Source organism: Rhinoderma darwinii, chromosome 9 (assembly GCF_050947455.1).
Source record: "Rhinoderma darwinii isolate aRhiDar2 chromosome 9, aRhiDar2.hap1, whole genome shotgun sequence".
NCBI classification, from domain to species: Eukaryota; Metazoa; Chordata; class Amphibia; order Anura; family Rhinodermatidae; genus Rhinoderma; species Rhinoderma darwinii.
Window position 1 is genome coordinate 88585847 of NC_134695.1, and position 22267 is coordinate 88608113.

The 22267-nt window shown below is 39.1% G+C and overlaps 1 long non-coding RNA gene across 1 annotated transcript in view; it reads right to left on the minus strand.

Annotated features, from left to right (window-relative positions):
• LOC142660489 (uncharacterized) overlaps positions 1 to 7299 on the minus strand; it is a 32302-nt gene extending 25003 nt beyond the window's left edge. Inside the window, exons 1-2 of the long non-coding RNA XR_012850498.1 lie at positions 7197 to 7299; positions 6789 to 7103 (exon numbers count right to left, since the gene is read on the minus strand). This is a non-coding gene — a long non-coding RNA (uncharacterized LOC142660489). The remainder of the gene's footprint in view (positions 1 to 6788; positions 7104 to 7196) is intronic.
• Between the last annotated feature and the right edge of the window lie 14968 nt (positions 7300 to 22267).

Here is a 22267-nt window from a genome sequence, read left to right on the forward strand (position 1 = left end):
ATATAACTACTATAATACTGCTCCTATATACAAGAATATAACTACTATAATACTGCCCCCTATATACAAGAATATAACTACTATAATACTGCCCCCTATATACAAGAATATAACTACTATAATACTGCCCCTATACACAAGAATATAACTACTATAATACTGCCCCTATATACAAGATTATAACTACTATAATACTGCCACCTATGTACAAGAATGTAATTACTATAATACTGCCCCTATGTACAAGAATATAACTACTATAATACTGCTCCTATGTACAAGAATATAACTACTATAATACTGCTCCCTATATACAAGAATATAACTACTATAATACTGCCCTCTAAATCCAGGAATATAACTACTATAATACTGCCCCCTATATACAAGAATATAACTACTATAATACTGCCCCCTATATACAAGAATATAACTACTATAATACTGCCCCTATATACAAGAATATAACTACTATAATACTGCCTCCTATATACAAGAATATAACTACTATAATACTGCCCCCTATATACAAGAATATAACTACTATAATACTGCCCCCTATATACAAGAATATAACTACTATAATACTGCCCCCTATATACAAGAATATAACTACTATAATACTGCCCCCTATATACAAGAATATAACTACTATAATACTGCCTCCTATATACAAGAATATAACTACTATAATACTGCTCCTATATACAAGAATATAACTACTATAATACTGCCCCCTATATACAAGAATATAACTACTATAATACTGCCACCTATATACAAGAATATAACTACTATAATACTGCCCCCTATATACAAGAATATAACTACTATAATACTGCTCCTATATACAAGAATATAACTACTATAATACTGCCCTCTAAATCCAGGAATATAACTACTATAATACTGCCCCCTATATACAAGAATATAACTACTATAATACTGCCCCCTATATACAAGAATATAACTACTATAATACTGCCCCTATATACAAGAATATAACTACTATAATACTGCTCCCTATATACAAGAATATAACTAATATAATACTGCCACTATATACAAGAATATAACTACTATAATACTGCCCCCTATATACAAGAATATAACTACTATAATACTGCCCCCTATATACAAGAATATAACTACTATAATACTGCCCCTATATACAAGAATATAACTACTATAATACTGCTCCCTATATACAAGAATATAACTAATATAATACTGCCACTATATACAAGAATATAACTACTATAATACTGCCCCCTATATACAAGAATATAACTACTATAATACTGCCCCCCCCTATATACAAGAATATAACTACTATAATAATGCCCCCTATATACAAGAATATAACTACTATAATACTGCCCCCCCCCCTATATACAAGAATATAACTACTATAATACTGCCCCCCTATAGATAAGAACATTATTCTGAATTAACTGTAATTGTTGGTGTGATATCTAAATACATTTGTGACAGAATACATGAATTTATAGTCGCTGTTCCACTTTGTAGGCACTTATAATTCTGGAATTGTATGCTTATATGTTTTATCGTACTGTGGGCCACGAACAAATGTTCTTTGTATACAGAAGTGGCTCTGCAGGATCGGCTTTGTTCGTCCTCTTGCTGTTATTCAGCATGGTAATAACTGGATGAGTCACTGAAAAGTAAAACTAGACTGTATTTCCATACTGCGGTGCTTGGTGCTGCCACATTGTGCAGTTTCTCATACCCCAAAGACTATTCCAAAACATCTAATCCCAACAAAGTATTTGCTTGTATTTAGGTACTTTAAGATAAGCGATTATGGAATATACGCCTATTAGTCCCTATGCTCGCTACAGTTAGGGAGTTCTACTTCTATACTGCTCTAGGAGGAAGGGGGTACTTCGATTTACAGTGAAAAATAAATGCAATCAATTTACCCGTTTTTGCAGTGCACTTCCTGTCCTTTGGGCATATACAGTATTTATGTGCTATATATTTTTAATTTATAGCGTAACATTATTTGGAAACTTTATGCTATTATGTGGTACAGTAACGCACTATTATGTGGTACTGTATGGCACTATTATGTGGTACTGTATGGCACTATTATGTGGTACTGTATGGCACTATTATGTGGTACCGTATGGCACTATTATGTGGTACCGTATGGCACTATTATGTGGTACTGTATGGCACTATTATGTGGTACTGTATGGCACTATTATGTGGTACTGTATGCCACTATTATGTGGTACTGTATGGCACTATTATGTGGTACTGTATGGCACTATTATGTGGTACTGTTTGGCACTATTATTTGGTACTTTATGGCACTATTATGTGGTACTGTATGGCACTATTATGTGGTATAGTAAAGCAGTATTATGTGGTATAGTAAAGCAGTATTATGTGGTACTGTATGGTACTACTATGTGGTACTGTATAGCACTTATGTGGTGCTGTATGGCACTATTATGTGGTGCTGTATGGCACTTATGTGGTGCTGTATGGCACTATTATGTGGTACTGTATGCCACTATTATGTGGTGCTGTATGGCACTATTATGTGGTGCTGTATGGCACTATTATATGGAACTGTATGGCACTATTATGTGGTGCTTTTAGGTACGAATATGGGTCACTGCATGGGGATAGTATTTAGAAACAATATGGCACTGTTATGTAGACACTGTATGGCATTTCAATGTGTGCACTGTATGGTACAATTCTTAAGCACTGTATGTTGGTATTATTTAGGTGTATGTAACGATTATGTAGCTATTGCATGACAATATAATACTGACTCTCTACAGTATGGCACTATATGATGCCTTTTTATTAGGCACTTTATAGCACTATTATGTAGTCTCTGTATGGAACTGTAATGTGGTCACTTTATGTCACCATTATGTGGCACTGCAAGGTTGTATTAATGAAGTACCATATAGAACTATTATGTAGCCATTTTATGGCACTATTAAATGCGCACTGTAACTTGGTATACATGATATTATAATGCTGACACTCATCAGTACTGTTTATGGCACCATATGATACCATTTTATTAGGCACTGTATGGCACTATTATGTAGTCTCTGTATGGAACTGTAATGTGGTCACTGTATGGTACCATTATGTGGCACTGGGAGGTGCTATTATTTAGGCACCATATGGCACTATTATGTAGCCACTTTATGCCACTATTATATGGGCACTCTATGGCATCGTTATTAAGCACTGTAGGTTGGTATTATTTATGCACAGTATGACAATATTATTTAGCCATTGAATGACACTATTATGTGGACACTGTATAGTACAGTTTTTGGCACTAATATTTTAGTGATCTTTTGCCAGTAATATTAATTTCCTGTTTTCCAAAAAACCTCACTGAAGATTTTGGCCAGGAACCTCCATAGACTTCATCCAGCCGGGAAGAAGATCACATTAGACCAGTTGACTGCAACCAGCTGGTGGAAGACGTACAAATTTTTAGTGTAATCGTGTAACAAAATTTGCCATGTAGCCCTCATTTTTACAGTGTGACATCATCATCAGTCACAGCGTGACATCATCAGACACAGTGTGGCCCCAGCTTTAGAGTACGCAATGGGGACAAAGAGCTTTGAGCTGCACTTCTATAGGTAAGTGCATGGATGATACAGCAAACGCGGCAATAATAAATATACGAGTTTAGAATATTCCGGTAATTAATTCTAGTTAACAAAAGTTCTGATTACACTCAGGGATCTTTTATGATTTGGTATGAATACAAAACAACAGCCCGGAGTATGTGTCTCATTATAAAGTAACATGTAATCATTACTGCCAGCGTCAGGACAGACAATTCCTAATTTCAAGTTTATTAAGCATTATTTTTGTTCTGTCTTTTTTTTAGTTCATTTTTTAAGTTAATTAGATATTTTAATGTGTCTCAAAAGGAGCCAATTAAAGATCCGCAACACCAAAAACAATCACCACAAAAACAAAATGTCATTTTCACAGACAATAATGATAATAATAATTGCCAGTTAAAATCTGTTTGCCCCCCGCTCAGGGAGTACTCCTCCTAAGGGGGTTTTACATTGGGCAGACAAGGGTTCATAGAACGATCGTTACTGTGTAAAAAGGGCAGCGATCAGCAGATGACCGAGCAAACGCTCGATCATCTGCTGGTCGAATCGTTTTAAAAAAAAGTTAAATATTATCATTGCCGGCAGCACATCTTGGTGTGTAAATAGATAGAAGCGCTGCCGACCGGATAATAATGTGTGAGGCGGAGCGATCGGAGTAACGACCGCTAGTCCCCATCCATATCTCCGTGTGACAGGAGCAAACGAGCACCAATCAATGATGTCTCGTTGCTCGGCGCTCGCTACACCGGCCGATGTAGAGGACCCTTAACTGTGATCAGGCACAGCGCAGCGCTCCGCCCAATCATTCCCTCCCTAATCTAATCCCTGTTATCAGTGCAGGGAACTAACAGAAAACTGAATGTGATAATTACAGAGCCTGGGGAGGGGAGTAATCCACCAAACAACTACCGTAGGTATGGTTAATATCTTCAGCACACTAGACCACCAGGAATGCTGACATTAAACCTTTCCCTAACCTATACCTCCAGGGATACTTACATTAACACATTCACCACACTAGACCACCAGAGATGATTGCATTAATCCCCCTCCCCTGCCCTAAACCACCAGGTTTGCTGACGTTAACCCCTTTACAACGCTAGACCACCAGGGATGCTTTAATGAAACCTTTCCTTGCCCAATACCTCCAGGGACACTTACATTAACACATTCACCATTTTAGACCTAGAACACCAGGGATTCTTACATTGATCTCTTCCCTGCCCTAGGCCACCATGGATGATTGCAGTAACACCCTTCCCCCGCCCTAGACCACCAGGGATGCTGACGTTAACTCCTTGTGCTGGAGACCACCAGGTATGCTGACATTAAACTCTACAAAACACTAGACTACCAGGGATGCTTACATTGATCCCTTCCCTGCTCTAGACAATCAAGGATGATTTTATTAACCTCCCTGCCCTAGACCACCATGGATGCGGACGTTGACCTCATTACAATGCTAGACACCAAGAATGCTGACATTAACCCCTTTACAACACTAGACCACCAGGGATGCTGACATTAACACATTCCCCACCCTACACCACCAGGGATGCCTACGTTAATCCCCTCCCTGCCCTAGACCACCAAGGATGATTGTATTAACCCTTTCCCTGCCCAAGACCACCAGGGATGCGGACATTAAATCTTTCCTTGCCCAAGGCCACCAGAGAGTCTTATAGACCCCCAGGGTTCATTGACCTTTTCAGTACACTAGACCACCAAGGATGTTAGCATTGACCCCTTCAGATTCTAAACCATTAGGGAAGCTGGCGTGAACCCATTTACTACCCAAGACCACAAGAGATGTTGGTATAAATACTTTCACAACCGTAGATCCCATGGGCAGTATTTTTTGTTGGTAAATGTGACAACTGAAGATGTAGCGTCTAGGTGGAAGTGTTCTATAATCCAGCGAAGAAGCAGAATGTATCCATGGGCTTGGAAATAAATAGCGCAGCCATATGTGATATCTCAACCTGTGATTATAATTGAATATCTTTATTTAGACGTTTGACAAATGATTTATTGAATGCGAAGTGAAAATGGCGATTAATCAGACGAAATCCAGCAAAAGCAAAAAATAAAAATAAAAAAGAAGTATTTACAAGTTATTCAAATCCTTCAACACTTTATCGTTTGTGATCTGAATTTTTGGAGAACCGGACAGGAAAATTGGCACCTGGGGAGAAATCATTTTGGCATCAACCAGAGACGGTGAAGAATAAACTTGTGTAATTAGAGAAATGTTTTCATCAGCCGGGGCGGGAGGCTGCAGGAAGATCACTGCTACCTGAGGACGGAGCGCTCGGGGGGAATCATCAGGCAGTTTCCATGGTTTCAATATTATTGCCGCTTATTAAATTTAATAAAATTATAGTAGAAAGCAGGACGTTCACAAAAAGGATTGCATTTGGATTATGAAAAGAGCAGGCGATTCTCACGTGGCCATCGAATTGCCGAGTCTTGGCTCTGCTCTGTAGCACAAAAATTTGTGAGACAAAAATTTGTTTTGAAGACTTGAAGTCAGAGTCCCAATATGTTCTGCCATTACCAACTATCCATAAAGAGAAACCCGAGAAAAAAGTCCCTTTTCTGTACATTAAAAAGGAGAAAACCGTTTTTTAATATCTTATTTCTTTGCGAAGATATGATGACTTGAAGTTGCAAACTCAAAGCCTGAGGCTGCACTACTGAGACTTTCTGATGACAACATCTTCTTCTGATCTCTGTCAGGTGCAGTGTTGACATGGTGGTCATATATGACTCCAAGTCACCAAATACACCAACGTCTACTTCCTACCTGGGTTATTAATGTGTTTGCATTCACACCAGGGCTCTATGACAACACTGCACCTGTCAGAAATCAGAACAGGAAATGTTGTCAGAGTCTCCCAGTAGTGCAGCCTCAGACATTGGGCCTGTAAAGTCAAACAGTCGAATCTCACCTTTGAAGCGAGATATTAAAAAATGGTTTTCATATGTTTCTTGTAAACTTTAAGCGGCTCTGTCAAGTCTCCTGGGTATCCTATCGGAGTAAATGTTTCATCAACACTGTTGGGTGTAGAGACATATGACCATCCTCAACCCCGTTCAGATGCCAAGTGACACGTTCTTTTTGGGATCCATTGGAGATTTTCTTACCTCTTAACTTTTACATGACTTGATTGTCTCCTTGGATGACGACTCCTAATCAAGCAACGGAAGGACGTCCAAAAGATGGCGATAGACATTACGTATTCGCCAGCCAGTCCTGTTGGCCAACATGCTGACGTCTATGAGAACTGCTAGACCCTTCCTTGAATTGAACACTGGAGGGAAATGAATCAGACAAATTGGATTTTACTATTGAATTGCTCTAATTTCCAGAAGCCGTTGACCCCTCTCGTTTCATAGATTTTGCATTCCCAATTGGTGGACAAATCCCAACACATCACCGTCCGCCCGCCATAGATATATCTGTAAGAGAGAAGTATAAAGAGCATTTTCAGAAGTTCACCTCCTGCTTTATCTAATGCTTTCTGGCGGCAGTTACCGGGTGAAGGATCGTACATTATGTCTCCTGTAAATGCCGCACGTCTTCTCTGCTCCCACTGAGTCTAAGTGACGGAGAATGCAGAACGGTTATCGAGCCTCCAGCTATTTATCTGCTTCCTTATGACTTCAGGCTGTTTTTGAGGTTTGCTAAATTCCTCCGTCCTCAGCTCCGAATAAAAAGAATGACAAAGCACCGGGGGGGGTCCGCAGAACATTTGATGTTATAGATTTGCGGTGGGATCAGAGAATGGACTGCAGCGCTCGGCATAAAGCCGTTTCTTAGATAATCCTCTATAGCGTAAAAATCATTTATTTTTGCTTTTTTAAAGAATTTCTGACTAAAATATTAAATCCGGTCATTAAAGAGAGAGCAGAAAATGAATATAACTAACGACTTAATATAAAATGTAACTTCAGAATTTAAAGCCAAGCGACGTTCCTCAATATGCCATGTCCTTGCCAACTTTCTCTAAAGGAGAAAACGAAGAGGCCTTAAAGGGTTACTCCCGTAACATAAATCCATGGCATACCGCTAGGATAGTTACTTTCTGATAGGTGGGGGTCTGTTCTCTGGGACCCCCGCCGATACGGAGAATGAAGGGACCGCAGCTTTAGCACTTTACTGTTTTTTCCTGCACAGCGGCGCTTCCGGTCCCTGCTTATGCAGGAACTGCAGGACTGCTCCGTTCAAGTGAATGTGGCCAGACTCCCAAAACAGCTGGTTGGCGGCTGTACAGAATAAAACTTTGAAGGATAGGCAGTGGTAAAAAACAGCACCGTGGCCCCATTGATCGCAGGATTGGTGGGGAACCCATAGATTGAACCCCCACTGATCAGAAAGTAATGTCATATCCTATTCATATACTGTAATGGGAGTAACCCTTTAAAGTGGCTCTATAAGGTCCCCTATCTGAGGGCAACATAGTATAGAGGGGAAGACTATGAGCTCGGGTATATATAGTTTTTGATGAGCTCGGGTATATATAGTTTTTGAAAATGTCATTCTATTCATGTAAAAAGCTGTATCAATGCTGTAAAGACTCATACACAAAGCCTGTGAGTCTTGCTCACCACAACCACACAGAGAAAGCCTGTGAGTCCTGCTCACCACGCCCACACAGAGAAAGCCTGTGAGTCCTGCTTACCACACCCACTCATAGAAAAAGCCTGTGAGTCCTGCTTATCATGCCCACACAGAGAAAGCCTGTGAGTCCTGCTTACCACGCCCACACACAGAGAAAGCCTGTGAGTCCTGCTTATCACGCCCACACAGAGAAAGCATGTGAGTCCTGCTTAACATGCCCACACACAGAGAAAGCCTGTGAGTCCTGCTTATCACGCATACACATAGAGAAAGCTTCCCAAAAGATTGATGGTGGTCATACAGTATGTCTCACTACCAAACAGTGTTGATGAGTCATTTTTAATGTATACGTTGTCTCAGCTAGGGGAAGATCTTTGGTATGATAAGCTCTGTGAAGGTAAGAAGTGAAGGAGTATAAGTGAAGCGTATAAGCACGTAGTACATGCTGCGGATTAAAACACCGCGCAGCAGGTCAATTTCTGAGCGTTTCTTCCGCTTATCATTTATGCAGCGTGTGGAGAAGATTTGTTCAAATCATCCACTCTGCTGCTACTGTAATATGCTGCGGTTTTTCCTCAACGAAATCCGGAGCGGAAAAGCCGCCGAATTTACGCTACATGTGAACTTACTGTAAGCGTGGGGCTCTTTTACAGATTTTATATTTGGACCAAGGAGTTATGCGTCTGCCCTACACGCAACGTACACCTGTTTGACCTTGAGCGCTTTTTTTTCCTGTATTCGAAACCTTATTTTTATAAAACACAAGAATAGCAAAAATAATAATAATAATAATAATTAAGTAAGAAACGTAAGAAAAACTCTCCATCGGCTCTGAACAATTTTCTGAACCTGATGACAAATAAAGTGCCGCTACAATTATAATGTTTCAATTTAAACCGCGATCTGACTCACCGCGCAGACGTGTCGACTCTACAGTCACAAATTAGACGTTGATGTTACATGGCAATCGGGTTCTACTTGATCGGCTGAACTCCCGAAAAGTGACGTCTGTGAGGGACAAGAGCCGTAATTGTCAAAAGAGCCAAAGTTAAAAAAATCAGAATGTAACTGCGAGCGAAGACGACGAGCTGTAGAGAACATACGCAGGAAAATGACTATTTCTCTGACCGCAAGACTTCATAGCTAAAAAAAAACGTGTGTCAAAATCTTCCAGACCTTAAGCACAAGACGGAGCATTACATTACAGAGTCCGGCAATACGTATAGATACGCACTTTGTGTGCCGCATTACGGCGCCCCCGTACGTCACCATATGATAATATGGAACAATGCACGATTTTTTTCTGTTGGATTCCATAAGCATCTGGGAGAAAAAACTTCCATGTGTCTCTTTATAGCACACAGAGGGAAGGTAGGGAACATAGTTTTCTGTGGGTGCCTAAAAATTGTTTAGGGTCGTTATACAATATACCCTTAAGGGCTCATGCACACTTCAGTGAAAGGCTTCAGCGTGCTATCCGGTTTTAATTTAACGGACAGCACAATGACCCATTCATTTCTGTGGCCCCCATGCACACATTAGTTATTTTTGCGGATCTGTGTGTCCGGTCCGCAAATTATAGAACAGGTCCTATTCCGTTTTTGCGGATCAGTCTTGGCCATTCTATTCATTGGTCCGTTAAGCCATCCGTGTGAGGTCTGTTTTTTGTGGATCCGTGATTTGTGGCCGTATAAAGGGCCACGGATGTGTGCATGAGCACTAAAATTGGCGATTTTCAAAAACAGTTGTAAATGGGCCTTTTTTTTTTTTTTAAGACCCATCAGACTATGTAACATCTGATCCCCGTGGGGCCAAACAAATGCAGCAAAAATAGTACATGTGATGTGAACATACCCCTAAGAGATTGTATGGCTACACACATCCCTGCAATAACAGATTGCGGACCCATAGCCATCCAATGGATCATGGCGCAAATTTTTTTTCTCATAAATATAAGAATTTGTAAAAAAAAGAAGCCTGGTTATGAAATATGTGGCACAGCATTTGCTCATAGATTTCTATGCGTGCCATATTGCGGTTTGGTACAACACTGATCCATGGTGTTAGATCTTCCCTATTCACTACTCCAAAATGACCTTCATAGAAGTTGCCCCTTTTTTTGCTTCCAGCATTATAGCCAAGGAGGGAAAAAATTCTGGCCAATGATGTAGTATGAAGGGTATTTGCACATAGAGAAGATAATAACGGTGGGAAACTGGGTGATGGAACTTCTGCCAATTGCTACAATGAAGGGTCCATGGTCATTGCCCCTTCGTTCCACTCATCAGTAGAACCCAACCATTGATATCTTCTAACAACCCATTTACCATTTAATAATTTTGCTCAGTATCAACCTTCTTGTGGAGCAAATCATCCAACGTCATGAGTTATTATCTGGGAGAAGAACCTTTTTCAAGGGAACGCATACCATGTAATTGCTATGGGGCCCATGGAAAGACAGGGCCCAGTCCTGAGTGGTCCCACCCCCTTGTCTATTAGGTGGTGGGAACCTGTTCAGGACTCATCCTCTTGAGAGGAACTGCATTTTTGCAAACAAAGTAAAGAGGAATTAGCCCAAGGATCATGCATGGGGCATGGAGGGTAAAATAAACACTGGGCCCTTCTGTCCTGTGGGGCCAAACCTGGCACTTTCATGGGGGTTTAATTTTTGTTCGTCACTAACTGGAGATATTCCTTAGCCCCTGACATTGAGAAGAACAGAGGCCGGGATATTTGTAGGTGGGACATAGTCCAGCATTTATCAAGGGAAGTGATTTTTGCAAATTTGTAAACTTCCACATTAAAGTCAAAGAACACTTCGGTTTACCTTCATCTTCTGTCCTGAGCACCGTCGTCAATTTTGGCAAATATAGCGACTGCTTTTTTGCATAATAAAAATATCCCTAGCAACAGTACGAGCGCTAAGTAACTAGCTGTGACATCTAATGAATAGTCCAATAGGGACACCTGCGGAATTAGTAACTGCGCCTAAACATCTGACACCCCTCAACGTGTTTCAGCACTTTTACAATAAGCACTAATGCAGAAATATGTAAATTCTTTAATAAAAAGGATAGATCTCTGGGAAGGCTGGCTAAATAGAAGATTAATTTAAAGGAAATATTTTTTTTTATATTAAGAAGGGATATATATGAGATTGTTTGAGATTACCCTGGGATAAGTGACATCCCTAAATGAGTTAAGCACTTTAAGATTGCCCCCTATATACAAGAATATAACTACTATAATACTGCCCCCTATATACAAGAATATAACTACTATAATACTGCCCCTATATACAAGAATATAACTACTATAATACTGCCCCTATATACAAGAATATAACTACTATAATACTGCCCCCTATATACAAGAATATAACTACTATAATACTGCCCCCTATATACAAGAATATAACTACTATAATACTGCCCCCTATATACAAGAATATAACTACTATAATACTGCCCCCTATATACAAGAATATAACTACTATAATACTGCCACTATATACAAGAATATAACTACTATAATACTGCTCCCTATGTACAAGAATATAACTACTATAATACTGCTCCTATATACAAGAATATATCTACAATAATACTGCCCCTATATACAATAATATAACTACTATAATACTGCCCCCTATATACAAGAATATAACTACTATAATACTGCCTCCTATATACAAGAATATAACTACTATAATACTGCCTCCTATATACAAGAATATAACTACTATAATACTGCTCCTATATACAAGAATATAACTACTATAATACTGCCCCTATATACAAGAATATAACTACTATAATACTGCCCCTATATACAAGAATATAACTACTATAATACTGCCCCCTATATACAAGAATATAACTACTATAATACTGCCCCCTATATACAAGAATATAACTACTATAATACTGCCCCCTATATACAAGAATATAACTACTATAATACTGCCCCCTATATACAAGAATATAACTACTATAATACTGCCCCTATATACAAGAATATAACTACTATAATACTGCCCCCTATATACAAGAATATAACTACTATAATACTGCCCCCTATATACAAGAATATAACTACTATAATACTGCCCCCTATATACAAGAATATAACTACTATAATACTGCCCCCTATATACAAGAATATAACTACTATAATACTGCCCCTATATACAAGAATATAACTACTATAATACTGCCCCCTATATACAAGAATATAACTACTATAATACTGCCCCCTATATACAAGAATATAACTACTATAATACTGCCCCCTATATACAAGAATATAACTACTATAATACTGCCCCTATATACAAGAATATAACTACTATAACACTGTCCCTATATACAAGAATATAACTACTATAATACTGCCCCTATGTACAAGAATATAACTACTATAATACTGCTCCTATATACAAGAATATAACTACTATAATACTGCCCCCTATATACAAGAATATAACTACTATAATACTGCCCCCTATATACAAGAATATAACTACTATAATACTGCCCCCTATATATACAAGAATATAACTACTATAATACTGCCCCTATATACAAGAATATAACTACTATAATATTGCCCCCTATATATAAGAATATAACTACTATAATACTGCCCCCTATATACAAGAATATAACTACTATAATACTGTCCTCTATATGCAAGAATATAACTACTATAATACTGCCCCTATATACAAGACTATAATTACTATAATACTGCCCCTATATACAAGAATGTAACTACTATAATACTGCTCCAATATACAAGAATATAATGACTATAATACTGCCTCCTATATACAAGAATATAACTACTATAATACTGCTCCTATATACAAGAATATAACTACTATAATACTGCTCCTATATACAAGAATATAACTACTAATACTGCCCCCTATATATAAGAATATAACTACTATAATACTGCCCCCTATGTACAAGAATATAACTACTATAATACTGCCCCTAAATACAATAATATAACTTCTATAATACTGCTCCTATATACAAGAATATAACTGCTATAATACTGCCCCCAATATACAAGAATATAACTACTATAATACTGCCCCTATATACAAGAATATAACTACTATAATACTGCCCCTATATACAATAATATAACTTCTATAATACTGCTCCTATATACAATAATATAACTTCTATAATACTGCCCCTATATACAAGAATATAACTACTATAATACTGCTCCTATATACAAGAATATAACTACTATAATACTGCCCCCTATATACAAGAATATAACTACTATAATACTGCCCCTATATACAAGAATATAACTACTATAATACTGCCCCCTATATACAAGAATATAACTACTATAATACTGCCTCCTATATACAAGAATATAACTACTATAATACTGCCTCCTATATACAAGAATATAACTACTATAATACTGCCCCTATATACAAGAATATAACTACTATAATACTGTTCCCTATATACAATAATATAACTTCTATAATACTGCCCCTATATACAAGAATATAACTAATATAATACTGCCCCCTATGTACAAGAATATAACTACTATAATACTGCTCCTATATACAAGAATATAACTACTATAATACTGCTCCTATATACAAGAATAAAACTACTATAATACTGCCCCCTATATACAAGAATATAACTACTATAATACTGCTCCTATATACAATAATATAACTTCTATAATACTGCCCCCTACATACAAGAATGTAACTATTATAATACTGCCCCTATATACAAGAATATAACTACTATAATACTGCCTCCTATATACAAGAATATAACTACTATAATACTGTTCCCTATATACAATAATATAACTTCTATAATACTGCTCCTATATACAATAATATAACTTCTATAATACTGCCCCCTATATACAATAATATAACTACTATAATACTGCCCCCTATGTACAAGAATATAACTACTATAATACTGCTCCTATATACAAGAATAAAACTACTATAATACTGCCCCCTACATACAAGAATGTAACTATTATAATACTGCCTCCTATATACAAGAATATAACTACTATAATACTGCCCCCTATATACAAGAATATAACTACTATAATACTGTCCCTATATACAAGAATATAACTACTATAATACTGTCCCTATATACAAGAATATAACTACTATAATACTGCCCCATATATGCAAGAATATAACTACTATAATACTGCTCCTATATACAGGAATATAACTACTATAATACTGCCCCATACATACAAGAATATAACTACTATAATACTGCTCCTATATACAAGAATATAACTACTATAATACTGCTCCTATATACAAGAATATAACTACTATAATACTGCTCCTATATACAAGAATATAACTACTATAATACTGCTCCTATATACAAGAATATAACTACTATAATACTGCTCCTATATACAAGAATATAACTACTATAATACTGCTCCTATATACAAGAATATAACTACTATAATACTGCTCCTATATACAAGAATATAACTACTATAATACTGCTCCTATATACAATAATATAACTACTATAATACTGCCCCTATATACAAGAATATAACTACTATAATACTGCTCCTATATACAAGAATATAACTACTATAATACTGCCCCTATATACAAGAATATAACTACTATAATACTGTCCCTATATACAAGAATATAACTACTATAATACTGCCCCATATATGCAAGAATATAACTACTATAATACTGCCCCCTATATACAAGAATATAACTACTATAATACTGCCCCATATATGCAAGAATAGAACTACTATAATACTGCCTCCTATATACAAGAATGTAACTACTATAATACTGCTCCTATATACAAGAATATAACTACTATAATACTGCCCCCTATATACAAGAATATAACTACTATAATACTGCCCCTATATACAAGAATATAACTACTATAATACTGCCCTCTATATACAAGAATATAACTACTATAATACTGCCCCCTCTATACAAGAATATATCCACTATAATACTGTCTCCTATATACAAGAATGTAACTACTATAATACTGCCCCTGTACAAAAATCTGGAGCTTAAGAAGAAAGAAATTGGGAAAGAAAAGTGTAGGAAATGAAAGACAATGTAGGGTGAGAAGTGATCTGTATTTATCATATCACACATCTCAGTTTAGTGACCCCATTCTCTCTCAGCAAGAAGCTCATTTGAAGGTGATACTGAATCTTATTTCCACCCACCATCCGCATCTTTCTCATCTATTTCCTCTCCATGGCATTAGACCACACGCGGTATGATTGAGGGAGCCGGTTTTTGCTTTTCTTCCTGTGTGAGATATTTACTGTCACGGATAATATTATATTTAAATTCTAAGCGCAAATGAGCTGCAATCACCACTGATCTGTATGATGAAATCAGCATGGACACTGCGAGGAAATATCTGATTGGCTGCCCTCAGTTACACCAGTGGGCAGACACCTTTTTGATGAGGCTCCCCCGTCTTGTAAATCATAAACTAAATAACAGCACAATGTCAATCAGCTGCTTCATCGCCAGCAAAATATTGTCGTGTATCAAAAGAGGCATGGACTCGCGGGACAGGGATGCAATATTACCACTTTACAAAGCATTAGTGAGGCCTCATCTAGAATATGCAGTTCAGTTCTGGGCTCCAGTTCATAGAAAGGATGCCCTGGAGTTGGAAAAAATACAAAGAAGAGCAACGAAGCTAATAAGGGGCAAGGAGAATCTAAGTTATGAGGAAAGATTAAAATAACTAACCCTATTTAGCCTTGAGAAAAGACGACTAAGGGGGGACATGATTAACTTATATAAATATATGAATGGCACATACAAAAAATATGGTGAAATCCTGTTCCATGTAAAACCCCTTCAAAAAACAAGGGGGCACTCCCTCCGTCTGGAGAGAAAAAGGTTCAACCTGCAGAGACGACAAACCTTCTTTACTGTGAGAACTGTGAATCTATGGAATTGTCACCGCAGGAGCCGTCACAGCAGGGACAGGAAATGGCTTTATAAAAGGCTTAGATAATTTCCAAGAACAAAAAAATATTAGCTCCTATGTGTAGAAATTTTTTACTTCCCCTTTCCCATCCCTTGGTTGAACTTGATGGACATGTGTCTTTTTTCAACCATACAAACTATGTAACTATGTAACTTAGGTTTTAGGGCATGGGTGCAACCCCAACCTCTGCACCCTCTATATTTATGCCCCAGGGCCGGAAAAGTCCCAACTGGGAGACCGACGGAAAGTCTGCATTATATGCCAAGGTTTCACAACTCCATTGAGCCTGTCAGGTGACCAATCTCACCCAGTTAGCCAAAAAGGAAGCCGTACTTTGCATATAAAGCGATCTTGCCCCAGCACCACTGTTGGATATAATGTCTAAAATATAGCAACTTTACAAATAGTCTTCTTTAAAAATCTCATTCCATTTTATGTATACAGCTCTTATGCAGACCTATGTGTCTCCAGGTTTACAGACTACAAACAAACTTTGTATGTATCCTGACCCTGTGGTCATGTGATACTCCTTCAACTTGAATACCTACAGACAGTAGAAGGGGCAACTATAATGCATATAGTTACTATATAGACCCGTGTCTCCATGGTTACAGACTACAAATAGCCCTTGCGTAGTCTGGTCCTGTAGTAGAAGAGGAGGCAGATAGAATGGAGTAACACATGACTACAGGATCAGACTACACAGGACTTGTCTGTAGTCTGTAACCATGGAGAAACATAAATCTGGATTAGCATATTTTAAAGCTTCTTGGCTCTGATGATAATTATGTACAAGGGGCACCCGACCATCATATGCCAATTATAACACTGATCTTTTTATGTGACAAATGGGCCATTTGGCCCCCAAGGTACCAGGGGCCGGGTGTGACCGCAACCTCTACACCTCCTATAGCTATAATATGCCTTGCCCGTCCACTACTGATGTTTCTATGTAGACTTAGGCTGGATTCACACAAGCATATTATATCCGTAATGGACGGAACGTATTTCGGCCGCAAGTCCCGGACCGAACACACTGCAGGGAGCCGGGCTCCTAGCATCATAGTTATGTACGACGCTAGGAGTCCCTGCCTCACCGTGGAACTGCTGTCCTGTACTGAAAACATGATTACAGTACGGGACAGTTGTCCGGCAGCGAGGCAGGGACTCCTAGCGTCGTACATAACTATGATGCTAGGAGCCCGGCTCCCTGCACTGTGTTCGGTCCGGGACTTGCGGCCAAAATACGTTCCGTCCATTACGGACGTAATGTGCTCGTGTGATTCCAGCCTTAGTCTAACAATAATTCTTCTTTGTCCAAATTGCTTAATTTTGGATCATCCGTCCTCCCCTTCATGAGCCGCGCCGAATTAGATATTCAAGTAGCGCAATTAATTCTGTCAGAAACTTTAGGACACATTTCCCGTCATCTGCCTAAATCCCCTGGTTCCATTTATACCACAGGAAGAAGTTTATTTAATGCGTTTAGCAATTAGGATTAACATATATTTGTATAAAATTAAATCTTATCTACATCAAGGTCTCCAAAGTTTTCATTCCGCGTATTATTTGCCTCTTTCTAGAGTTTTTGGTAGAACTTATTTGCATTAAACAATTTCTTCTGCTTCTGAGTTGCTTTTTTGACGTCTTAGCAGGCTGTGGAGCGCGACAATATTCTATTCAGATGAAATTATACAGAAGTTTAGAGATAAAGTGCGGCCGCGGTACAGAATCGGACACCGGCCAAGAAAAGGTTCCCGCGTTGTAACCACTTGCTGGATTTGTAGTCACTCGGATGAAGAAAAAAAACTTTAGAGAAAGGGCCGCACCTACCATATATCAGCACGGTCAACTCCCAGAATCCTTGAACTTATAGGTAACCTCCACTTTTGGGGGTAAATTAGCTCAAGTATTTGAGAACAGTCGGTCTCAGGGGTGGCCTTAAATCCCTTCTACAGTACAAACCATAGATCACTAATGGAATAGAGCTACAGAAGGTTGTAGACAATTCTACAGCCCATTGTTGGACTCCAAGGTAGTTTTAGATCCTCAGGCGGGGGAACAATTTGGTATTGATGGTTTCCCTTTAAGAATAGCATGGTGCCCAATGAAATGGATGGATGGATGGGAGAGTTGGGTCTTCTAGTGTAAGAGACTTTTTGCAGCCACTCTTTGCTCTGGTTAATAGAAGTGGTAACAAGCAGTGGACCTCCCCCTTTATTGCTATATAGTAGAACATAGAGAAGTGGTTGTCGAAAGAGGACACGGTCAGTTTCTTTACTATAGGTCACCCATCCTCCATACATTCTTTAATGCACACCCACAACTTGGGTCCCTGAAGTTCGGCATGATAGCGGTCAGATGGACAATCATTCATTAATTTGCCCCTGTCCCCTCCCTCATCCCAACCAATTCCCCCGTATATACTTATCACATGGTAGGTGTAATGGCTGCCGCTTACCACGACTGCCGTAAACTTACCTCTCCATGGTATCCTCTGGCTCATGGCTGGCACCATGTCCCTCTCTCTCTCTCCATCGCGCCGCTCTCCTCCTGCCTCTCCCTAGTGTGCGCACTGCCCTGACCCTTCCGCTTTTAAAGAGCCAGCATGCGCCAAATTACTACCCAGCTTTTCTAGACTATACCCACACCACTACAATGCCTGAGCAATTCGTTTCCTCCTAGCTTTCTAGTGAAACGCTGCATCATTTGTTTGGATTACCGGTTATTGACCTCAGCCTGTACTTTGACCATCCCTGCCTGCCGCCTGACCTGACCTCTTGCTTGTTACCCCACATGACCTTCTACCGTCTGCCCTGACCTTTGGCTCCGCTAACCGTGAATGCTTATCTGCTGCGTACTCTGACCTACATTATGCCGGACCCCGTATATTGTCTACTGGTTCTGCACAACGCCTGTCCACGTCAGCCATTGCCAAGGTAAATTACTCTGGGGATAGCGACCTGGGGATACTAGCGGCAAAGGCCACATCTCTGTATGGAGGTCTAAGGGTGCAGACCTAGTCATCCCTTAGACACAAACTCCTCAGATTATCCCTACGTCAAATCCCTTAGTGACACACCGGGTCCACGCCATCCTCTGTAGACCCTGTGACAGTAGGTGGGGGGGTCTGTTACAGAATCTGCATTATAACACAGGAGCCTCAGGTTGTGCCTTTGTCCTGACTATTGTACTAAATGGAAGAGCTCATCCTACCCCGATACCTACAACATTATCAACAGCTTGGGCAAACCAGTTGGTTGCCAAAAGTAGTATGATGGCATAGCATTGTCTTTTGTTTGTGGTTTTTTTTAGTCCATAATTTGTGCTGCCCACCTTAATGGTGCCCTAGGCAGCTGCCTACTCTGCCTACCCCTGGAGCATGGGTGCTCCATAGTAAACACATAGAGGACTAATCCTGATTAAGTATAGAATATATACATGTTAAGACTGTTATATATATATATATATATATATATATATATATATAATATATATTTCATGGTAATTGTAGATTCCATGGTATTGGTAAAACGTAGGGCAATGATTTCCTAAAGGTCACATGTATGTAAGAAGCTGTATATAAATATATATAGAAGTACATGGATTCCGGATAGTCAAAGGCATATACTTATCATTGAAATTTAGAAAATAAGATTAAAGATCCTGGAACAAAACAATATTTGTATCATTGGCCACTTTGATCCGCAGATAAGCAGTCCACCTTATTTACACTACAATCCCATTCCTTTGATACAATGTTGATGTCATCAATCCGTTGCTATGGTAGCCAGTAATTTCGTGGTGCAAGCAAAGGAACACTTGTTAAATCAGAATCCACTAAAACTCGGTTTACAAAGTGGAAAGTTTGTAAGGAAACAAAAGAGCAGCTGAGGAGAATGATTATATCAATGCACCAGAGCGCCCCCAATTGATCACACATTGTCATATACAATTCACATGGATTGACTCGATCAAACATGGTTATCTGTGGGTATCTACTTCATATTTAGGTGTCATAAGTCAGGCAGGATATAAGGATATAGGAAAGGGAAGGTATTTGCACTGCCTGGAAATATAGGGGGTACAATACTCAGCCCAAATCTCCAATTTGATCTCCAAAGGAACAAGGATCTTCATAAGATCGGCTAGTGGTCGTTTCATCTAGATAGGACTTAAAGGCACCAAATGCAGAGCCATCTTGCTAAGAGTTGTTCCGGGCTTGTTAGTCCTCATCAGAGACAGACATGAAACCATGACTTCCATGGTGTAGAGCTTGAAGAATAAAATCCAGTGATGGTTTCCATATTTTACCGCTCCACACCATAACCTTATTGGTATTCCTATCAGGTTTCTTCCCAAGCCTTACCCTACAGAGCCAAAGTTTCCATATCTTCCCTGATGATGCCCAACAAGCCTGAAACAGATGGATGGATCCTAAACAGTTTCATGCAATAATAGCCCATTAAAAGCGGAGTAATCCCATAATGCAATTTTTGAATAACTGAAGGGATATTACAAATGCAACTGCTTTCTCCCCATTCCAAAGTATACGACCGGGACCTCCTATGATATCTCCTATACAGATATAGCATCCAATCGTCTGAATTGCTCTAGATGGTATACACTTATCTGTATAGGACGTAACAATTGGTTGTGTGGATAGAATAAGCTGAAAGGGAAATACCTCATTAAGTTATCCAACACCCATATCTCCAAAATTGAAAAATTAACTGTCCCCTTAAACTTTCTAACTAGTAGCACCAACTTTCCCATTAAAAACACAATAGTTTGATATTTGGTTTTCACATGACTGTTGGGGTTGTGATTGTAAAAATGGCAAATAAACACCAATAAGGGACATGTGGAAGGGGGCAAATACTTTTTATATGACTGTAGTTAATAGATTATCTGTGCCTGAAATGACAATTTCTATAATTTGTCAATAGTTTAAAGTTGATTAACCGCAGGTTAGATAAGAGCTCCCCCAGCCTCAAAACCTCTAGAATTTTATATTCAGGCGATATCTGCGGGGAGGAGAGATAATGATGCTGTGATGACAGGGATAGGGAAACAGACAAGTGAGCCCTAATCTACCCGCCACTCAATCCCTGCCTACTTGCAACGACCCGCCCTAGGCGACGGGGTACAACTGGGCGACGGTCCCTACACTCAGTAAGTGCACGACAGACAACCAGACAAGGAAACACAGAACAAAGGGAAACGGGGCAGTTGCCCACGGCAACACCATGAGCAACAAGAGTAGTAAACGAGCCGAGTCAAACCAGGAGTGTACGAGGTGCCAAACGCAGAGCAGGAGAGTAGTGAACAAGCCGAGTCAAACCAGGAGTGTACGAGGTACCAAACGCAGAGCAGAAGAGTAGTCAGTAAGCCAGGGTCAATACGAAGCAGGGACAAGTAGTTCAAGAAGTTGCAGCAGGGCCAGGAAACCAACAGAGAAGAATCACAAGCAAGGAGGAACAGGAAAGGCAGGTATAAATAGACAGAGGGCGGGAGCTAGCTCAGTCTGGCCAGGCTGTGATAGGCTCTCCCACTCCTAAGCCTGCCATCCTGAGTGGTGGAAGATGGAGTCAGTCTCATAGGTGCAGACTGATTACCTATGGGCGTGGATACAGAAGCTGTGCCTGGCAGATCCTTTACAGATGCGCTGCATACAAAAGAGACTAACTTTTCCAAAGTCTTCCACAGTTATATTGAGCATTGCAGAGCAAACCCTATTTACACAACTTCTTGCAATCTCAAGTGTGTCAATATATTAAGTTTCTACACAACCTGCCAAAAAGTTTCACTACAAGAGTCTCCGAATGTTACTAATGCAAGACCAGTTTCACGCGGCCGTAATTCAGATACATTTTTGGGTCCATATTACGGTGGAAACACCCTGACCCCCTGTTGTGCTACTAAATTAAACTTCGATCACCACC